This window comes from Acomys russatus, chromosome 22 (genome assembly GCF_903995435.1).
Source record: "Acomys russatus chromosome 22, mAcoRus1.1, whole genome shotgun sequence".
Taxonomy (NCBI): domain Eukaryota; kingdom Metazoa; phylum Chordata; class Mammalia; order Rodentia; family Muridae; genus Acomys; species Acomys russatus.
Genome location: NC_067158.1, coordinates 40,641,866 through 40,664,028, shown reverse-complemented (window position 1 = coordinate 40,664,028; position 22,163 = coordinate 40,641,866). Strand labels below are relative to the sequence as shown.

General features: G+C 40.3%; 1 non-coding gene and 1 pseudogene across 1 annotated transcript; one reads left to right on the top strand and one right to left on the bottom strand.

Annotated features, from left to right (window-relative positions):
• Positions 1-1,409: 1,409 nt before the first annotated feature.
• The window catches only part of LOC127205742 (cytosolic beta-glucosidase-like), a 220,130-nt pseudogene continuing 199,376 nt past the window's right edge, over positions 1,410-22,163 (bottom strand).
• On the top strand, positions 10,343-10,468 carry LOC127206049 (U6atac minor spliceosomal RNA). Its single transcript, XR_007832742.1, has one exon. It is a non-coding gene; the product is annotated as a U6atac minor spliceosomal RNA (small nuclear RNA).

Genomic DNA, 22,163 nt, shown 5'->3' with positions numbered 1-22,163 from the left:
TCAAGCTACCAAGATCAGTCAATATTTCGGCAGAAAGACTAATTAGACTCGCTGGTTTTGTTGTGGTTGTTTTGTTTTGGTTAAAGACAAAGAAAGGATGTGAAGGTGTGAAGGAGGAGAGGGGGGGTGTGTGAGGGAGAGTGCATGGGAGGGCAAGGCAGAGGGATGACAGGTTCACACGCATAAAACTTTCAATAATAAACTGTTTTAAAATTTAATAAATAATGTTTTAAGTGTAAAATCATGCTCTGCTTATCACTTTGGGTTTTTTTTGTTTTTTTTTTTTTATTAATTTATTCTTGTTACATCTCAATGTTTATCCCATCCCTTGTATCCTCCCATTCCTCCCCCCCCCCATTTTCCCATTATTCCCCTCCCCTATGACTGTTCCTGAGGGGGATTATGTCCCCCTATATATTCTCATAGGGTATCAAGTCTCTTCTTGGCTACTTGCTGTCCTTCCTCTGAGTGCCACCAGGTCTCCCCCTCCAGGGGACATGGTCAAATGTGAGGCACCAGAGTACGTGAGAAAGTTGTATCACACTCTCCACTCAACTGTGGAGAATATTCTGACCATTGGCTAGATCTGGGAAGGGGTTTAAAGTTTACCTCCTGTATTGTCCTTGAAGTTGCTGCTACTGTGTAACTGGAGTCTGAGGTTTTGCTAAGTAGCACCACAAATCCTGTCCGGAGCTGAGGGTGAGGCTCAGTGGTAGAGTCCTTGCCTAGCGGGCACAAGGTGATGGTTTCCATCTCTAATGCTGGCCAACAAAACAAAAGAAAGCAGAAATATTTCCCTTCCGTTCAAAGCTTAATTCAGTTTATTTTTTCATTATTTTCCAGAAATTCATTACACAAAAGAAGGATATATGTTTAACCAATCATTGATAAGACCTATCGTAAACATATTAACCAATATGTTTCATTAAAGCAATAATTTCATTAAACATATTATCAGTTTCTCTGTTGGACAGAATGCACGCTGAGGCTTTTAGCTTTGCTATATTGTGCTAAATTGAATACTGGAAACTTTATGGATCAAACAAAATAGCTATGCAACCAAAGTAAGTAGCTGCACAAATCTACCCTTGTAAGACTAATCTGCCCTTCTGAGGGTTCTGCTGTTAGAGTTCCAAGGCAACAGTGCATTATCTTCATAAAGACACCATTATTTTTCTAGGATATTGTTCTAAGAATTTTAAAAGTTTTCAAATCGATCTAAATTTTTTTAATGAAAATCAATTTCTGTGATTCCTATTCCCTAACTAACATACTTTCTGATAAAATCCAGTTAGCACATAGAGGCTCTCATTAGATACATTCATAGGCCTTGGGCTTTATAACACAGATCATTGAGAACAGAGGCAACTTGAGGCTGCCTGAGACATGACCAAAACAGCTCTCTGTCATCATTCCAGCATTTTGGGGACATGTCCTAATCGTTGCTCCTGCAGAGTGCCTCCTAGGCCATTGTTTCTGATGACCTTAGCATATTCCTTGGCTGACCTGGGTCAGCAGGATCTTCAAAATCAATATGGAAGAGGCCAAACCATCTGCTGTAGCTATTGTTCCACTCAAAGTTAACCAGAAGCAACCACACACAGTATGTTTGAAGATTGACTTCATCAACATGGATAGCTGAAATTTTTTTTTTTTTTAATTAGGATTTCTGGGAAAGTTCTGAGAACAAAAATCACTGATGAACGTTGGGTGCCTCTTTCTCCTGCTTTGCTGGGGTTCTCAGTGAACAGAGAAAATTCTTCTTTATCTTTTTAATCACAGACACGACACCAAAATAAAGTAAGATGACATGGGACCTAATAGATATGTTAGCTATCGTGACTCAGGTCTTCCAAAGTATGCACCTTTTTCGAAGCATCAGGGCCCACATCAGACCATAAAGGAATTTTTCTCACTCAAAACAGTCCCTCTTTCCAGTTTTCTGCTTGACCTGAGCAGCAGCTTCAATTCAGAAGTTAAGTCATAGACAGGCATAGGTGACAGAAGGCCCACAACCCCAGTATTTGGAACTCTGACAAAGAAGGGTGAGTACAGGTTCAAGGCTAGTTTGTTTTACTTATTGAGCTGCAGATAACCCTGGATGACATAGTGAGACCTTATCCCAAACTTACTAGAAATTACTTATTATTCTAATAATGTAATCAATCATTTTGACATTTGTTTCAATCTTTCATTCTCTTCATGTCCAGTGCCTTTCCCAACATACAAATACACATACTCTTTCCTAGCACCCAGAAGTGTATTCAGTTAAAAACACCATCCACAATCACAGTGTATAGCTTCCAATAGCTGAGAAAACCCATTAGTCAGTTGGAAGAGATGACCATAGCATGCCCAGGGGAGTCTGAAAATGTCCCTGACCTTATATTCCCATAAGCAAACTGGTACATAGCTTAGAGCTCTGAATCAGAAATACCAAACTGAAAAGGGTGAGTACACAGCTCTGGCATGTTTACACCCACGTAAATGTGGCATGAAAATCTTTGAAAATGCCACAACAACATGTTATTTGGTCACTATAGCACAACACCAAAGACAGGCTAGCTTATAAACAACATTTTTTCATAGTTAAAAGAAGCAAGAAGTCCTAAATCAAGGCAATGGCAACTTCAGCATCTTGTGGAGGGTTATATCAAGTTTTATTAATGCCACCTTCTTGTCGAATCCTCATGTGGCAGGAAAGGCACAAGACCTCTATCATGTCTCTTCATATATGGTCACTAGCTCCACTGATGATGACCCCTTCCTCATTATCTAATCATGTTCCAAAATCCTTATCTCATAGTACAGTCACCTTGAGAACTATTATATCTTCATGAGTTTTAGAGAGACTCAACATGCATTCTATAGCTCATTGTCTATGCCCTCTAACAAGACTCAGAGAGAAGCCTGAACCCTTTAAGAAGCAAAGATGTGACTCTATAGTCAAGGCTTTTACAAGATCAAGCTAAACAAAAATCCCAGCATGGAACATGGAGGGAAGTTCATAGTCTCTAGCCCCAGTCAAGAGCTATTTGTAATTGATAATTTCTGGGGCAGAAAATGTTAGGTCTTTTTTAGGTTTGTGGCCTCTGACAGCTTATCCATGTCCCAGTAGGTGGTCCTAAACTGTTCCCACACAGGCAACATTTGATGAACTCAGCATGTTAAAATGTAAACTATCCAGAGGATTGGAGAGATGGCTCAGTGGTTAAGAGCACTGAATGCTCTTCTACAGGACCCAGGTTCAATTTCCAAAACCCACATGGCAGCTTATAACTGTCTGTAACCCTAGGATCTGACAACCTCACACAGACATACATGTAGGCAAAATACAATGCAAGATAGAGAGATGGGTAGATAGATAGGTAGATAGATAGATGATAGATAGATAGATATAGAAAGAAAGAAAGAAAGAAAGAAAGAAAGAAAGAAAGAAAGAAAAGAAAGAAATAATTAGGAGGGAAAGAAGTGATGGAGTGACATGGCAGAAATAGAAGAGGAGGGGAATGAGGAATAGATTTTGTCAAAACACACTATAAATATATCTTTGAAGTTTTAAATAATATGAAAAATTAAACACAAGCTAAAAACATGGATCACTTGGTCCAAATTGCACATATACATAAACACAATATTCTCTATAATTTCTTATGTGAGTTCTCTAAGCTCGTCATTTTCCTCCACGCTAAGAGACTAAAGTATGGGGAAATCTCTAAGTCTTTTCACAGTTATTTTTTTCATTTGAGATGGAAAATTGAGTTTATGCATTTAATTACGACTTTAAGTTTCTCAGAACTCTGGGATTGTGTGAAATCTTCACACTGAGCATTTTCTTTTTGAAAATCACAAAAATGAACTTGGACTGTGATCCACTAAGATCCATTCCTCCATGCGGAAATCAAGTGAACGGCTGCATTGCTTAACAAGACGGCCATGTCCCTCAATAAACAAAGACAAAATGAACAGTCATATAATAAATCAGATTTTAATTGCACTGGATATTGTTTTCAGCCATAGTGAGTCCTGTAGCTAAATATTTATCAAATGAAGCTTTTTTTTTTACCCTTAGTATTGGTTTATATTTTTCAAATTTATTAAGAAACACTGTACTCCTCTTCTACTATATATCTGTAGGTCTCCAAATCATAAGAGTTTTGCTTATAGAGTCAGATATTATGCAGACAAAATATCCCTGACAGGCTGGTTGATACATGGCCCTAGGTACACTAGTACAAAGAGACAAAGTGTTTTGATTAGAGTGTTTTATAAATGGTGTAGAGCAAGAACTTAGGCAAGCTCTGTTGACATTTTCAATGAAATTATGCTTACAAAATGAACATGCATAATGTTCAAACATATTAAGCCTTACAAGAATAAAAATACTTATGATACATCTCTTTTTCTCTTATCTGGTGCCATTTTTATTATGCTCTCCCTTTGACAAGTATAATCTGGAAAATATCTTTTCTTTTAATATTTGTTTTAGGAATCCAATGTAAGTACACCGTTTCAAAACTATGAAAGTTCAACACTCCTATAGAAAACAGGAGTCTCAATTTCCTTCACTTACTTGGTAATTCAGCCTGAGGCTACATGAGAGCATGCATGTTTTCTTTCCCACTTGTGGAAATACTACTGCCCAAGAAGAAAGCCTGCCAAGTACACAGCCACACAGTTTCTGAAAACACACAGAGTCCCACTGATCATATACTAAACCAGGGAGTAAAAATGAGGCTCTGCCTGCTTGGGAAAGAACAAAAGGAAGTCTTGACAATTTCATTGTTAATTGCCAGGAGTGCAGCAGCAAGCACTAAACGGCCCAAGTGACACTGGTGGATGTCTCTGCATTTTCACTGCAGGAACACTCAAGTGGAGAATTGCCTAGTTAGGTTCAGGAGCTGGCATGCTGGAATCCCTCTCAACAGGCCATCACCGGGAAAAATTACAAAACCCACACCGGAACCTGCACGCCTCTCCTCTTCCAATCTCCTCGGGAACGGAAAGAGACCATCATCACATTTCTTGTCACCATGATTTATGAGGTCCCAGATCTTGGCAGGGGAAAAAAGTACTTCTGAGAATTTGCTTTCTTTCTTTAACCAGAGTTGGGGGCAAAGTCAACACAGACCAATAGGAGTCTGGACAGCTACACAGGATGTGAGGATAAAAATGGTACCCATTGTAGAAGTAGAGTGTAGTGTGGGATTAGAAGACTGTGGAAGGATTCAGAAATATATTTTAAATCTTGTTTTCAGTCAGTCAAGCTCTTTTACTTATAAGAATTCCACTGTGTGTGTGTGTGCGTGCGTGTGTGTGTGTGTGTGTGTGTGTGTGTGTGTGTGTGTGTGTAATGTTTTAAAGAACATGTGTATATTTTCTTTTGTGTGTATATGTCTATTTATATTATGTATACTTTGTCCAGAAAGAGGCAAACTAAAAAGAACAAAGGCAAATTTAACCCAAATAACCTTTATGTACTTACTCAACCATGATCATTAGGAAACAGCCTAGATGTATTTCAGGTGATAAATCAATAATAAAAATGTAGTAAATATATACAATAATATAAAACTATTCATCTGTAGAAAAATAAAAATTTCAACTAAATGCATGGAACTATAAAAGATCATATCAAGTGAGGTAGCCCAGTTCCATAAAGACGAATATTCTCTCTCATCCATCTTCACTTCTAAGTACATAACCTGGACTAACTGTAGAACCCAGGAAAGTCCAAGAGAATTGAGAAGGGAATTGCAGGGTACAAGTGATCTGAAGAGGAAAATAGGGTGTTTGAGTTAGGGTGGGTGATAGAGACAAACAGAAGAATGAGGGAAGAGGATAACAGTAAAGATGTCTGAAAGTTATAAGGAATCATTATTACCTAAAACTATCAATAAGGTTTGTGTGTCTTTGTCTACATACATATATATTTAGATTAAAATTTCCCATCTGGGCAGACAATGTTCGCCCCAATGATCCATAGACTGTCTAACAAGAATCTCCACACCAGGCATGAGAAGCCTCTTTTGAGTAGTTTGTCAGGATTTTCCAAGAGACTCCCAAAACATTATAGGGTGTTGCTATTGCTCTTGACTGCCCCTCCTCCAACAGGTGAAAAATAAGTTCCCCTTGCTGAAGAAAACATGCAGTTCAGACACACAGCCTAGAGGACCTGAGCTGGCCATAGCCTGAAAACCTCCCTGAGAGGACACTCTCTCATGACTTCTAATGGAAAGAGAGGAACACCAACCCACTCATAAAAACTTTGACTCAACACTTAAACCTGCCTACAAGATGGACATGGACAAAGATAAAGCAGAGATTGAGGAAATGGCCAACCAATGCCTGATGCAAACTGAGACCCACCCCATGAGGGACAGCCAAGCCCTGACACTATCAAGGGTACTCTGCTAAGCTTGCAGATGGGAGCCTAGCATAGCTGTTCCTGAGTGGCTCCACCTAGCAGCTGATGGAAACAGATGCCGAGACCCATAGCCAAATATTGGGGGGAGTTCAGGGAGTATTATGAAAGAGTAGGGGAAAGACAGAAGGACTCTGAGGGGACAGAAGCTCCACAAGAAGATCAACAAAGCCAACTAACCAGGACCCAGGAGGGCCTTTAGAGACTGAAATTCCAACCAAAAACCATGCATGGACTGGACCTAGGCCTCCTACACAGAAGTAGTTGATGGGAATATTGGTCCTCATGTGGGTCCCCTAGTAAGAGAAAGGAAGGCTGACTCTGACATGGACTCTGTTGCCTGATTTTTTAATCACTTCTACATGGAGGGGCTACCTTGCCAGGCCACAGGAGAAGAGGACACACTCAGTCCTGATGTGACTTGATATGCTAGGGTAGGTGTCTGGGGAGGCTCCCCTTCTCTGAGTAATAGAGGAGAGGAGATGGGGAAACAGGCAGGGAGAGTGGGACCAGAGGAAAGGTGGGAGGGGTCTCTGACTGAGATGTAAAGCAAATAATAAAAAATAATAATCTAGCTTTCATGGTACTAGTCAGTGCTATGAAAATGTCTAAGAGAGAAAAAAAAGTCAATAGTCTTACCCATGTAGAATGCCTATGAACTGTTACAATGATGACCAGCATGGCACAGTAACCTTGAAGGTGCAATAGTATGGATACCTTGGACCTTAACAGCAGGTCTCTAAGTAGTCTTAAGGCCTGATCAACAAGAAGAAGACCATGCCTTCTATTGGAAACCCAGCCATGGCTACTGTAGTCATAGATCTTGGTGGAGAAACTATGACTGCCTCTTTACTAAGCCAGCACAATCCCTAACATCCTACTTAAAGATAAGTGCAGTTCTCCCTTGTCCTGAGTAGGAGTCTGTCTGAGAGAATAATACCTCTATTGCTGTGATGAAACACCTTGACCAAAAAGCCACTTGGGGAGGAAAGAATTTGAATTACACATCCAAAGTCACAGTCTACTGAAGGAAGCCAAGGCAGGAACTCAAACCAGAAGGAAACCTGGAGGCAGAAGCTGCTACAGAGTCCATGGAGAAGTACCACTTACTGGCTTGTTTCTCGTGGCTTTCCTAGCCTGCATTTTTATAGGACGCAGGACCACTGGCCCAGAAGTGGTACCACCTACAACAGGCTGGACCATCTCCATCAATCCCTAATTTAGAAAATGCCCTATAGGATAGTCTACAGCCCATTCTTACAGAGGCGTTCTCTTAATTGAGGTTCCTTCCACTCAGTAACTCTAGTTGTATCAAGTTGACATAATATTAGCTAGCACAGAGCCCCCTTCTGAATTTCTTGTTTACCACTTCATAGCTCCTACATTCTGTTATTCCCCTTTCAAGCCCTCAACCTACAGTTCCTTTATATTTTCCTGTTTTCTACAGTTACTCACATCTGAAGATTTGGGGCTAAAAACCACAGATTAGAAAGAACATACACATTTTGGAAATCTATCTGGCACTTTCTCAGAAAAATGGGAATAGGGCTTCCTCAAGACCCAGCTATTCCACTCCTTGGAATATACCCAGAAAATGCTCCACCACACAACAGGGACATATGCTAAACCATGTTCATAGCTGCCTTATTCATAATAGCCAGAACATGGAAACAGCCTAAGTGTCCCTCAGTAGAAGAATGGATAAAGAAACTGTGTTACGTTTACACTATGGAATACTACTCAGCTATTAAAAACAAGGAATTCCTGAAATTTGTGTACAAATGGATTGAACTAGAAATTATCATAATGAGTGAGTTCACTCAGAAGCAAAAAGAGTAAAATGGTATATACTCACTTTTATCAAGACACTAGCCCAAGGGGCACGTCCCATGAAAGTTTTCACGTACCAGGAGAGTAGGTCAGAGGGAGGACATCCTATTGGGACTTTAGGTGAGAGAAGCATGGGAGGATGGGGAAATAGAAGGATCCAGAACATCCTAGAAACACAGGGATCTGGGTCCAGGGGTCCTACTCAAACTATGGTACCAACCAAGGACAATATAGGTAGTAAACTTTGAACGCCTGCCCAGATCTAGACGATGGGCAGGATATTCTCCACTGTTGAGTGGAGAGTGGGGTCTGACTTTTATGCGAACTCTCCTGCCCCATTTTTTACCACATCCCCTTGATGGAGAGGCCTGGTGGCACTCAGAGGAAGGATACCAGGTTACCAAGAAGAGACTTGATACACTATGAGCATATACAGGGAGAGGAGGTCCCCCTCAGTCACAGAAATAGGGGAGGGAAATAGGGGGAAAATGGGAGGGAGGGAGGAATGGGAGGATACAAGGGATGGGTTAACAATTTAGATGTAATATGAATAAATTAATAAAATATTTTTTAGAAAGAAAGAAAGAAAGAAAGAAAGAAGAAAGAAAGAACATACAGCATTGCTTTATGGATCTGGGTTACCTCACTTAGCATAATTTTATATGCCATCCATTTACTGAAATTTTCATTATTTTCTTTAATGTCGGATAGAATTTCATTGTTTATATGTACCATATTTTTCTTATACATTGATCTGTTGAGGGACTTTGGGCTGTTTCCATTTCCTGCCTACCGTGAATAGGGAAGCTATGAACATTGCTAAACAAGTATTGAGAAAGTAGGATTGTCAGGCCTTTGTTAATATACCAAGGAGCAGTATAGATGGGCCATATAGAATATTAATGAAAGAAGTTGAGAAAGACATTAGCAGATGCTTGGCTAAACTTCAAGAAGATAACAAAAATTACTTCAGTGGTGTCTAAGAAAATACAATTGAATGAAATGCCAAAGATATTTGAAAGGATTTCAAAACTGAGTTAATAAAGAAAAAGAACTATAGCTGAAATGAAGATGGAATAAAAAAAAAACCCAGTATACCCATTAGAAAATTCAATGAAAAGCCTTATAAGAAGAAAGAATCAAGAAGAAGCTGGAATATCAGGGTTCAACAATAAAGTAATGAAAGTAAACAAAGTAAGCAAAGAAAGTTTAAAAATTAAAGCATGGAGAAGAGACACACAGGAAATGTGGGAAAGCATCAAAAGATAAAATATTCTAAATGTAGGCATAGACGAGGAAGAAGGATCCCAGATAAATGACACAGACTGGATTGTCCCCAAGTCATAGAACAAAACGTTCCCAAACTAAGGAGAGGCATATGTATACAGATACATGAAGTAAATAATAATAACTAGATAGGACCAAATGAAGAACACTCCATGGCATATTATATTTAAAGCACTACATATACAGAGCAATGTAAAATATGTATATGTACAAGATAAAAACAGATAAGTCACATATCACATATGAAGGAAGGCCTACAAGAATAAAAGCTGATTCTTCCCTGGAAACTCTGAAATCCAGAAGCCTCTGGAACAATGTGCCTCAAATTGTGAAAGTCACTGATACCCAACCAAGACTATTATATACAGCAAAAATAGCTGCCATAGTTGAAGAAGAAAAATAAATTTTCCATGATCCAAACAGGAAGCAAACAGACAAATAAGCATAACCACTTAAAAAAACACTGGAAGAAACACTTCAGACTGAAGACAGGAATCAAGATGGACAAGAGGCTCTGGAAAGAAACAAATGAAGATCCAGTTTAATGAAAAACATGCCACAACTAAGGACGTAGACCAGCAAGGAATAAAAAAGACTACAATCTTTACAAACACCTTTCAGTAATAATTCTAAATATTAATGGCCATAGCCGGGCAAAATGATGCACATCTGTAATCCCAGCAAGCAGGGAGGCAGAGGCATAATGCATATATATGAATGGTCTTAACTCTCAAATGAAAAGAAACCAGCCAGCTGAGTAGGTGAAGAAAGAAAATCCACCTTAAAGACAAAAGATGGTAAGTGTTGTATGAAAGGAGAGAAGGTTAGCACTCCCCTTGACAAGGATGGAAGAGGCCCTTGGGCCTAACAACACGCATACGGTTAAGGCATTGCCACCTACTTCGTGGCATCTAACCACTGTTTTTGGAATACTACTCAGCTATTAAAAACAAGGAATTCCCGAAATTTGTGGATAAATGGATTGAGCTAGAAATGATCATAATGAGTGAGTTAACCCAGAAGCAGAAAGAATCAAATGGTATATACTCACTTATATCTGCATACTAGCCCAAGGGGCATGTCCCACAAAAGCCTTCACTTACCAGGAAACTGGGACAGAAGGGAGGGCATCCTATTGGGACTCTAAATGAGAGACGCATGGGAGAACAGCAAAATAAAAGGATCCAGAGGGTCCTAGAAATCTACAAGTAGAACAATATGATAGGCAGATTTGGGCCCAGGGGTCCCGCTCAAACTAAGGCACCAGCCAAGGACAATACAGGAGGTAAACTTTAAACCCGTTCCCAGATCTAGCCAATGGTCAGAATATTCTCCACAGTTGAGTGGAGAGTGTGATACGACTTTCTCACGTACTCTGGTGCCTCACATTTGACCATGTCCCCTGGAGGGGGAGACCTGGTGGCACTCAGAGGAAGGACAGCAAGTAGCCAAGAAGAGACTTGATACCCTATGAGAATATATAGGGGGACGTAATCCCCCTCAGGAACAGTCATAGGGGAGGGGAATAATGGGAAAATGGGGGGTGGGGGAGGAATGGGAGGATACAAGGGATGGGATAAACATTGAGATGTAACAAGAATAAATTAATAAAAAAAAAAAGAAAAAAAAGAAATTAAATAAAGAAAAAAATAAACAATAAAAAAAAAAAAAAAAAGACAAAAGATGGTAAAAATTTCCAAGCAAATGGAATCAAGAAGCGAGAAGATCGTAATATCTGGCAGCTTTTATCTGACGGAACGTTCAGTGTTAGGAAATCTGAAATTTGTTTTGTTTTGTTTTGTTTTCTGAAGGTTCACAGTCATGCCATGTGGAAAGCATGGCATGCACTCCCACATACAGAAATCTATGACCTCAATGTGGTAGTTTGAATAAAAATGGTCCCATTGGCTCATAAGGAATAGCATCATTTGAAAGGATTAGTATGTGTGGCCTTGTTTGATTGGTGTGACCTTATTGGAATGGGTCTCTGGGGGTTGGCTTTGAGGTTTCAGAAGCTCCAGTCATGTCCAGTGGTTCACTCTCTCTTCCTGCTCCCTGTTGATCCAGATGTAGAGCTCTCATCTCCTTCTCCAGCACCAAGTCTGCCTACATGCCACCATGCTTCATGTCATGGTGATAATGGATTAAACCTTGAGCTATAAGCCAACACAAATTAAGTGTTCTCCTTTATAATAGTTGCCGTGATCATGGTGTCTCTTTACAATAATAGAAACCCAAGTAGGACATGCTTGATCATGGATTACAGTGACAGTGGCAGGACTTAAGCTAGTTATTTGGAAATATAGTCCCTAATTATTCATCAGAAATTAAATCTGGCCTTAGGTGAATCTACATTGGCAGTATCTGAAGCACATGGAAGCACACTCAAATGCTTTTGAATGGAGATACCAATATTCTCAATCTCTAATTGCTATTATAAGTATTTAAATAGAATCATACTGGATAATCAAAGATAGTCAAACGGGCCTAGAAAATAATAAAAAAAAGAAGCCAACTGATAACATACATGAGCTCACAAAGCCCTCAGTTGTTAGAAGAATATGCAATGCCTAAATTTACTGAGATTAAGGCAAAGAGACAACTTTGACCTCTTTTAGGAATTAGGAACCCATAAAGCTGAAGTAGACTGACTATCTTGGTGAGGGACACGACACACTGCTAAGTGTGCTAGGGAAACTTTTCTTTCTCACATGCCACTGGAGACAGTGAGATCTACTACCAAGTCTGCTGTAAAAATCACATGAGAGAGCATAAACCTCAGAATAATGCTCAGCCAACACTTAGTTTTTGGTTTGCCCCCTCTATGGTCATTCTTTAGGATAATACAGAACACATAGTGAAAAAAAATAGATGGGGGGCATAAGAGAGAGAAAGAATTGCACATAAACAGAAGAAAGGCCATCTAAGGGACACAGTAGTGAGGTAGTTATCTGTAATCCAAACAGAAAAGCCCAGGAGAAGCCACAACTACTAGAACTCTCAGAACTGTAAGAAAACAAATTTCTGCTGATTCTAAATCTGGTCACATTGAAAATAAAGATTAATGATCACAATAAAGAGTGATTTTTTAGATCTAAGCAGATGACTATTAACATGTACAAGCATCTACTACGGAGTAAATAGTATAGCTTCAATCCCAGAGTTAGAGTATTTGGGGCCTAGACATATGGGAGACTCCACCTAGGGAAGCTGTGTCCTAAGAGAAGACGGAATTCTACAAGCTAGCTTCTTCAAATCATGCTTACCGCTAAGACACTATGAAGATGCTAACTATTCCTGAATGCATGTCAGCCCGCTGCTCAATTGTAATCTACCTTCATTTCCACTCAATCAAAAGAAATCTTCTCAGTCACCATGTAAGATAGGTTAACTGGAGGCCTACAAATGGGAGCCAAAGCTGTGTATGTGATATAAACTGAAAAAAAGGAGTCATTACAAATATTATTGAGAATCCCAAAATAATGGTCCTAGATAAGAGTAAGCCCTGAATGTCAAACACCCTTGTTACAGAAGAGAAAGAGAGAAGCAACCCTGGGAAGATGCATAGATGAGAGAGAGAGAGAAAGAGAGAGAGAGAGAGAGAGAGAGAGAGAGAGAGAGAGAGAGAGAGAGAGAGAGAGAGAGAGAGAGAGAGAGAGAGGTGGAGGTTACAGTAAAATGTTCACAGGCCCAGACCAGGGATTGCTAGCAGTCAGAAGAAGCCAATTGAGAATCATGGAGCAAATTCTCTCCCCTAATTCAGGAAGCAGATTCTGGTCCTGCTGACACCTTACTTTTGGAATTCCGGTTTCTAGGACTGTGAGAGAATATATTTCTGTTGTCTTTAAGGCACCAGGTTTAGGGTAATTTGCTAGCATAGCCACGGGAAACTAATGCACCATGCTCTTTCCGAGAGGTTGCCAACTGGGCTCAGAGTCCCAAACCACCCACCTGGTCTTGCTGGGGGCTTATAAGCATCTCTCTCAAAGTCTGTCAAAGCCAGAAAAGGAGAGAGAAAGCCTTCTGGGGACACAGTTTGAAGCCTATTTTCTGGCAATTGCGCACACACTAACTTTGAGAATGTGATCTTCCAAGTTTGGTTGAACAGTACAGGTTCATTACAATTGAAGAAGAGCATTAGCTGGGTAGCATGCTGCAGGAGATCTGGCACACCAGCAGCCTCCTCTTTCTTTGGAAAAAATAAATAAAGGCATTGGTATGATCTAAACAACAAAAGAGGTACGGTAAGACTTTTCTCCCCTCTCCCCAATTGAATGTGAGTACCTGGGTAGCATCTATAAAAATACCCAAATCACTCTCATGTAGTAGACCCCGCCTATAGATGGGAACTCTTGGGGGGAAAAAAGAGCCACAACTCTGAAAAGACAGTATTTGAATATCAGACCTAATTTTTAAATATTTTATAGGAGAATGTCAATTAGCCAGAAATGAGCTACACAGACTTCTTAATTAACTATTATTCCTACTCTTTCTATTACACTTGGGGGGTGGAAGCATGCTGCAAATAGCAAGCAATTGAAAGGGATCATGGGATCATATAAAATTTGTAATTGTAAAGCTGATCTGAGACTAGGTATGTGACTGTTTCACCTTCCACAGTTTCTCCATCTCCATTAATTACACAGTTACTTCTGCTCCAGCCAAGAAGATGCTATTATGGGAACTGATGTTCTTCCTAGCCAGAGATACAGCAAAAAGGCTCATTCTATCCCCACATCGCTTTTTCTAACCTCTTTCTTGCCTTCTTTACCTCTGGGACTTGGTTTCCTCATCTTCAAAATGGAGGTATTAGCATATGTTTATAGAAATAATTGTGAGCATTAAATAAATTAATACAGATAGCTCTGGAAAGAATGCTCAGACCCTAGTAAAGCCTAAAACACACTACTTAGTGGTTGCAATTGTGGCTTTTATTGCTCTCCAAGTCTGGGAGGGTGAGGAGTGAAAATCTGTTCCATCTCTTCCTCCATCTGGTTTCCAACAGCTTTCAGAGGACGTAGAGTCAGCACAAAGTGCTCTGTGCTGAGAAGCAGTGAAATTGGGTGCCAAGGGAAAGCACAGCATCTGGGACAGGGTTATGCTCTGTGGGAATGGGTCAGCTGTGGGTCAGGAAAAGAAGTCAGTACCAACATGGAACTTTGGGTGATGCTTCCAGAATACAGGATGATACTGCAGCTCCCCTACTTGAGAGAATAATGGGAGTTAAGATTATCCTACTTGACATTTCTAGGACGTATAAGAAACACCTATCCTGCATTTATAAAATAACCGTGTGTCAACTGAAAAACAAGGAGCAGAGTATATGATGGTATTTTATACTCTTCTTTAATTCACAATTACAGCCTATAAGTAAGGTGAGTATTCATTGAATTATTACCCATGAGGATTTAATCATAGTCTCTGAAAAAACAGAGTGAAGAGATGTCATAAGAACCAACTATAACATTTACTGAGTATTTGAATACCATCTCAAAAATTCCTTATCCATCAAGTCATTTCATTTTTACAATGAACCTAACTGATATTATCATCTTCTATATTTTACAGAGAAAGGTACTAATGTCTGGAAAGGTTAAGTACCCTTGGTAAGATTCACACAGCAAATAAGTGGGTTGAGACAGGAACTCAAGAGGGCAGTAGCAGCAAAGCCTAAACATAGAGCCTGCACAATTAGAAGATCTACTTTAATCAGAAAGTATGGGCCATGGCTAATGAACCACTTTGCTTAATGAAATAGAGCCCATGGATCCAACAATGAGTTGGAGCTATGTAGTGCCCTCAGCCAAGGTAATTCTTTCTTAGCAAAATCTGACTTTGACTGATTCTCCCTGGTTGTTATTGTTTGAATGTGAAATGTCCCCCCACATAGGCTGGTGTCCCTGATGACTTAGAAGATGGGGCTATTTGGAGGAAGTGCACCACTGTAGGAGTAAGCCTTCAAGTTTATTGTCCCACCCACTTCCTGTCCCTATGGCTTGCTGATATATTGAGATCTGAGCAATCTCCAGTCACCATGGGGCTTCCTGTCACCATGATGAATTTATAGCCCATCCAACTGTGAGCTAAAATAAATCCTTTCTCCTTAAGTTGATTTTTGTCAGTTATTAGGAAGCAGTAGCAGAAGGTTTAAGAATACACTGATGGAGAGCAAAGGGGAGTGTGCTAGGAAAATGGGCTGCAATGCTCCTTTCAGAACTAGTGCTCAAATATATATTGTGAAGACAGTTGGCTAAAACACCACCTTAACTGCTAATGGCTTAACAGAAATGGAGGTCCACAATTCCTTTTGCTTCCAAAATATTAACTTTCTACTTCAGCACCCATCTTATGTTGTACCAGCAACTAGACTTTATAACCACTGTCATTCACCAGAGCTGTGACTCTCTTCTTCCAAGCTTGCCAATATAAAAGGCTCCGCATTTCTCCAGTTGCTCACCCTTAAATTAAATTCTCACATGAATGAATTCAACTTCCAGGTCACATAACACCTTGGCCCAATGAAACCAGAGATTTCTCATCCTGCACCTTGGAGTGATAAAACTCAGAAGTCTGAGTGTCTCTCGAGTAGAACAAGTACATTCCACCAATGCTGGACAGCCAGATGACGTGACAGATGTTCACCACTCTAGATGAGCAAAGACTAGAGCAATCCAAGAGAAGGGACAGCACACATCAAAAGTCAGATATGGGAAAGCCCCTGTGAGAAACATTAAAAGGATGATTGATTCAATGTCATCAGAATGAATGGCAGGGAAAATCAGAAGGAAGACCCAAGGCTAGTTCCTCATCAAGACTGTAAGGGTTTTGAGTTTCACTCCAACAGAGATGAAATATCATTGAAGGATTTTAAGAAGGGGAGTCATTTTAGCTAATTTGTACTTCTAAAAGTTTACTGTGCCCTCTGTGAAGAACAGATCTGAGCATGGATAGGATGAAATGGCAAGAATGGAATTGGAGTAAGCAGGTAGGATTGATGGTAGTCAGTTGGATAAGAATGACACATGTGACATAAATGAAAACAGAGACAATATGTACTCAAATGAAAGCAACAAGGTTTAGCAGTGTAGTGGCAATCAGTGAAAAGGGAGCTATGGAAACAAAGAAAGACAGTTGATAATTGTGCCAATCTCTGGATTAGGGAATGCTGCACAGAGACAAGTTTTGGCACAGAAGCCGGAAAGATAGAGTGCAGCTTGGTTATAGTGACCTTGAGATGCTTTTCTTGACATCCAAGTATAAGATCAAGGCACAATCTGAGACAGTGATTTTAGTTTCAGAGTTCTCACACAGAGATGATAATTGAAATTATGGCTGTTATTAGAAGTAAGAGAATGAACAAAAACAAAAAAAAGAACATTTGGCCATGAGGCTGTCAGAATTCTAACAATTGATGCTGAGGCTCCAACTCCAAAGCCTATGATCTTCACCAAGAAGAAAGTGGAAAGTTGCAAATCTAAACAGGAGGACTGTAAGAGGCATGAGGAATCAGATGCACCGTGGGAAGGGAGTGCCAGACGGTATAGAGAGCACAGGGTAGATGGAAGTAGGAGAAGTAGCTTGGAACATCAGTCCCTAATGACAAACACCTCTGATCTTTCAAACCTCTATTATGGACTCCAATAATTCAAAGGTGAGCAACTGGAGAAAGGCAGAGCCTTTTATGTTGGCAAGCATAGAAGGAGAGAGTCACAGCTCTTGAGAATGACAGTAGCTACAAGCTCTAGTCTCTGGTACAACATAAGATGGCTGCTGAGGTAGAAAGAAAGTTCCTTTGCCATTCCCCACAAACACTGGCTTTCTTGTTCTTCCTAGAATATACTAAGCACAATATACCTTGTGGCCTTTATATTGATTTTTCTTTCCATCTGTTATTTTTTGTCTTTTTGATACCATTGCATTCTTCACTCAAATCTATCCCCCATAACAGACCTTTTCTGACGCTCCAGTTTAAATTATTCCCACGTGCTCCATTCTCTCTCTCTCTCTCTCTCTCTCTCTCTCTCTCTCTCTCTCTCTCTCTCTCTCTCTCTCTCTCTCTCACACACACACACACACACACACACACACACACACACATCATCATCCTGTACTACAGTTTTGTAGAGTTTATTAAATGAAAATGTCTTTCTTGTGCATTCATTTCTTTGTTTCATCTCAAGTAATCTAAAGAAGGCTTTTATCTTTTTTCTTCAAAATGTGACACCCTGTGGATAGTTTTTCATTCTCCAAGGTAGATGATGAATTAGCACTTGTTGAAAGAAATGTGAAGAAAGGAAAAGTAAGAGAAATGGAAAAGGGAAAAGAATGGGGAAGATAAAATAAGGAGATGGGGAAGGCAACAGAGAGAGAAATGAGGGAAGAAGGAGCAAAGGATTGTCCTGACTTGATCTCAATAAATCTCTAGTATCATCATCCCCATCATGGTTTTAGATTCTCAGCATCTCCAGGGTTAAACAACTCAGACATCAGTAGCCACTGATTTCAAGTCTCCACCTCATAATCACTGACACTGTCTCCCATGCAACCAAACTCTGATTCCAGTCCTAAAGTGGCTGATACACCTGTCTACTTATTCATTCCAGACTGTATCTGTACTCCCCAAAGTGCATGCTGTACTCTGAAGTCCAAATTAGAGGTCCTGGAGAAAGCATCTTTATCATATGCCCTTATCTATTACCTAAACTACATATCTTAGAAATGCTATAATTATATAATCCATAAGAATATTGATCTATCTACAGATAAAAAATAGCTCCCCAACCAACTACAGAACGTAAAGTAGCCTTTAAAGTAAATAGCCTTTATAGAAAACATTTGGTAACCCCACCTGAAAATATCAGAGTCAGATATTTCCATATTCACATGAAGGGCTAAGTTCTAGGTTCTGTGATTGCAGAAAAGTAATGTTGGTAGCACTGTAAATGTTGAAATCATGACGACCCTTAACATGGACACAAATTAAACTATGTAATTTACCCTGAGTGACTGACTTAATGTCTTTCAAACTATAACTTCCCAAAGTGCATGCGGTATGAATGGGTGAATCTTAGCATCTTAACTTCTTTCTTCCATTTCTCCCTTGATACAATTCAGCTCTATTTCATTACATAAATAAGACATGCAGCTACTTGTTCAAACTCTATCTTCTGCTCCAGACTCTTTGCCCCTAAAAGTCAGGCGTACCTGGATTCTGAGTCCCCGCACTCAATTCACACTGCTTAGAATGAATGGCTGTAAGTAGATATTATATTGGACATTTTGTCAGCAATATAAGAGCATAGAGAAAACAGTTACTAAAAACCATAATGACTTTTTGTCCAAAGTGACAGAATTCATTTCTAAGTTCAAGTTTTCTGCGTAATCAGAAGAAGATGCAGAACTTGCTGTTCCTCCAGTCAGATAGACACAGTTTGCGTGCTGAGGACCAGAATGCATTGTTGTGATTCTTTAATTCCTAGACCAAGTCTCTCTTCAGTTGCCAGCATCCCTATATGTATAAAACAAATGCTAAGGAAATCATAGCTGATGCTCCTTAAGATGTCATTGCCAGAGATGTTGATGCTGCCTTCTGTCTCTAACAAAGGAGAGCAAGCTCACCATACGACCACTAAAACATTCAGAGTGTTTGAGTGCAGCAGTCACTGCACTTGCTTAGAGTTGATAGACACAGGAAAATGAGCAACAAAGAGCAGAGGAAAAAAAAGAACACAGACACTTCTTTAAAATGCAATGGTGTATGTTTTGAATTTTCCCATTGCTGGCACCAAGTTCAAGCCCAGGTGGGCAACACCTCACCCAGACTGCCCATCCTGGCCTAATGCACAAGTCTCGCCAGCCTGCTTTTTAAGGACAAGGAAGGACACTGCTTGGTGATGTGGCCACAAGCTGTTCAGGGAAGAGACTTCGCTCAGCACATTTCAGCTCTAGTGCAAGGCTGAGCTTATTTCTGAGAGCCACATAAAATAAATAATCATGTAACTGCAGATTCATTCTGATAGGGCTTCTGACAGCTGCTCTGAGAGGTGGGTCCTTGCAAGCCCATCTTTCAACAGTGAACTGACCCAAAGATGCAGGAAAGCTCCAGACAGGACCATATGGCCAGGAATAAAAACATATTTCAAACTCTGTTTATTATGCATATCCTTCAAGGGTTCACTACTCTGTGATGAAGCATTGCACCTGCAAGGCTTTAATAAGCTTCCCAAGCAAGTACAATTATAAAATTGCCAACACCTGAAGACTTTGGCTTCTCTTCTCCTCAGACAAGCACTGCCCACCAATGACTGGTCTCATTCTTTTTAATTATGTGGGCTTGAAGTGTTTTGTAAGCTGTGATCAATACTTATTCAGAAAATAAAACTCTTCCTAGGCTTCAGAGTATGAACCATAAAATATTGTTTCACCTAAACCTTGGGAACACCAACATTATTGCATACAAAACCTCACCAGTCTCCCTGAAATTCAAAGGGCAGTTCCTGACACAGCCCTGCAATGCCAAGAGAGCCTTTGACATAAACTGAAGGTGGACCTCATTTATCAACAATACCCATAGTGAGTAACGGCCTTCTTCACAATTCCACATTTTGTCCAAGTCTCGGGGGAACACAGTTTGCTCATGATTTCTTCAATGACTATCCACTGAGAGGCCATTGTGTGCCAGACTCCAGGCTATATATGCTAACCTAGATATAAAGAGCAGGCAGTCCCTGCACTCAGGAGTCAGTGTTCTCTTCGAGCACATAGATTCAGTGAGAATTGGCTTGGGGTGCTGTAAAAGACACTGGGTATACAGAAACTCAACTATCCTGTGTGGGTCAGGCTCAAATCTCAAAGGGAACAGACAGTTAAAATGAAACCTTGAAAATTACTTGAGTTCATTAGCTAGTCATGATGGACCAAATCAAGGTTGGAAGAATGCTCCTATGTCATCATCATTGGTCTCACCCAGGGCCCAAGCTGTATGATGCATCTCAAGGCTCTAATTTCTGTCTGCCTCTAGCTAACCTGAGAGTAAATAAAGCATTCATGTAAAAGACTCATCTCATGGGTAAATAACTGCCTTGAAGTGAGTGGTCACTATATGTCTACCACACTGCAATCAACAGCCTCTCTCTCTCTCTCTCTCTCTCTCTCTCTCTCCTCTCTCTCTCTCTCTCTCTCTCCCTCCCTCCTCTCTCTCTCTCCCTCCCTCCCTCCTTCCTCCCTCCCTTCTTCCCTCCCTCCTTCCATCTCCTTCTTACCCTCTCTTCCTCTTTCTTCCTTCTCTCCTTTTCTCCTTTGTTCTCTCACTCTCTCCTTCCCTCACTCCCTTCTCCAAACTGGCAATCTAGATGATCCTCAGAACCTGTGTGTCTTTCTACTTAAACCATGCTCACCCCCCCCCACTGTATTTTAGGAAGAGATTTTGTATAAGATGGTTTAGCCTAACTGTTACATAGATTAAGGGGTATGCAAGTCTTGCCTACTGAGATTCTGTTTTATCCTCTTTCAGTCCATGATTCAACATTAAAGGAGCCTTGAGAATCATATGGTTATATTCTTATAAGGGCATAAAACAGCACCTAGTCTGTTTCTCCTAGGCTTTGAAAGACTCCTGACTAACCTTCAGGAGGTCAGAGGACACAGGTAACACTGGAACTCTGCACCAGTGCTTCATATGCAGCATGCATATGGCCATGCAGAGTCTAATTTTATTCAATTCACTGACTTTAATATATCCACAATGGGAGTTTGGCCGGTGCATTTAAAAAGACACAAATGTTCCCATGAGGCATGAGCAGAAAAGGGAGGGAAATTCGGGTATGTGAAATGGGCTCTATTTCTCTTTGAAGTGCGGAGAGAACCATCAGCCGAACGGAGAGGGGGCTCTGCAGAACTTCAGTTTCCTCTGGCTCATGGTAAGACCCTTCAGGTCTTTACACTCCAGTGTCCCACTACATAAGTACAGCCATGGCTTCAGTTGCAGTAAGTATATTCAACAGTGAGCTACTTAATTGCAGTCGAGGAAACCCACAGACCACCTCTCCCACAGCCTGCTCCTGATTACATCAGTAGCTTTCTCAAATGAGCAGCTTTCTCAAATGAGCAGTGGGATGAATTTGTTAACTCCCCTTTGGAGCTAATAAAATAGCAAAATTCCCATTTGCCAGGCACTTGCGGGATGCCAAGCTCTGTTTGAAGTTTCCCATGCACAAAGCACTTGCTCTTTCCTACAGCCCTATAACATAGATCCTATTATTGCTCCCATTTTACCCAATGAGATACCTGAGGCACTGGGAGGCCATTCCATCTGCCCAAAGCCTTGCATTTGGTAAAAAAAAAAAAAAAAAAAAAAAAAAAACCTGCAGTATAGTCTTCCCTCGCAGAATGGAGTGGATTAGCAATTTGAAGAGAGTGCTTGAAGGACAGCTATCTCACCCTATTTTCATTAAGTATAAAACTTAGTCTTGCATTCAATCAATATCTATTGCTTTTCTCCCAAGCTACTAGGAATACAGGAACAAATAGGGTGATAACCCTTCCTGTCTTCAAGGGCTCCTCTATGAAAGAACAGACATGACAAGGAGCAGCTGTAGAGCAGTGATTAGATGAAAACACTGTG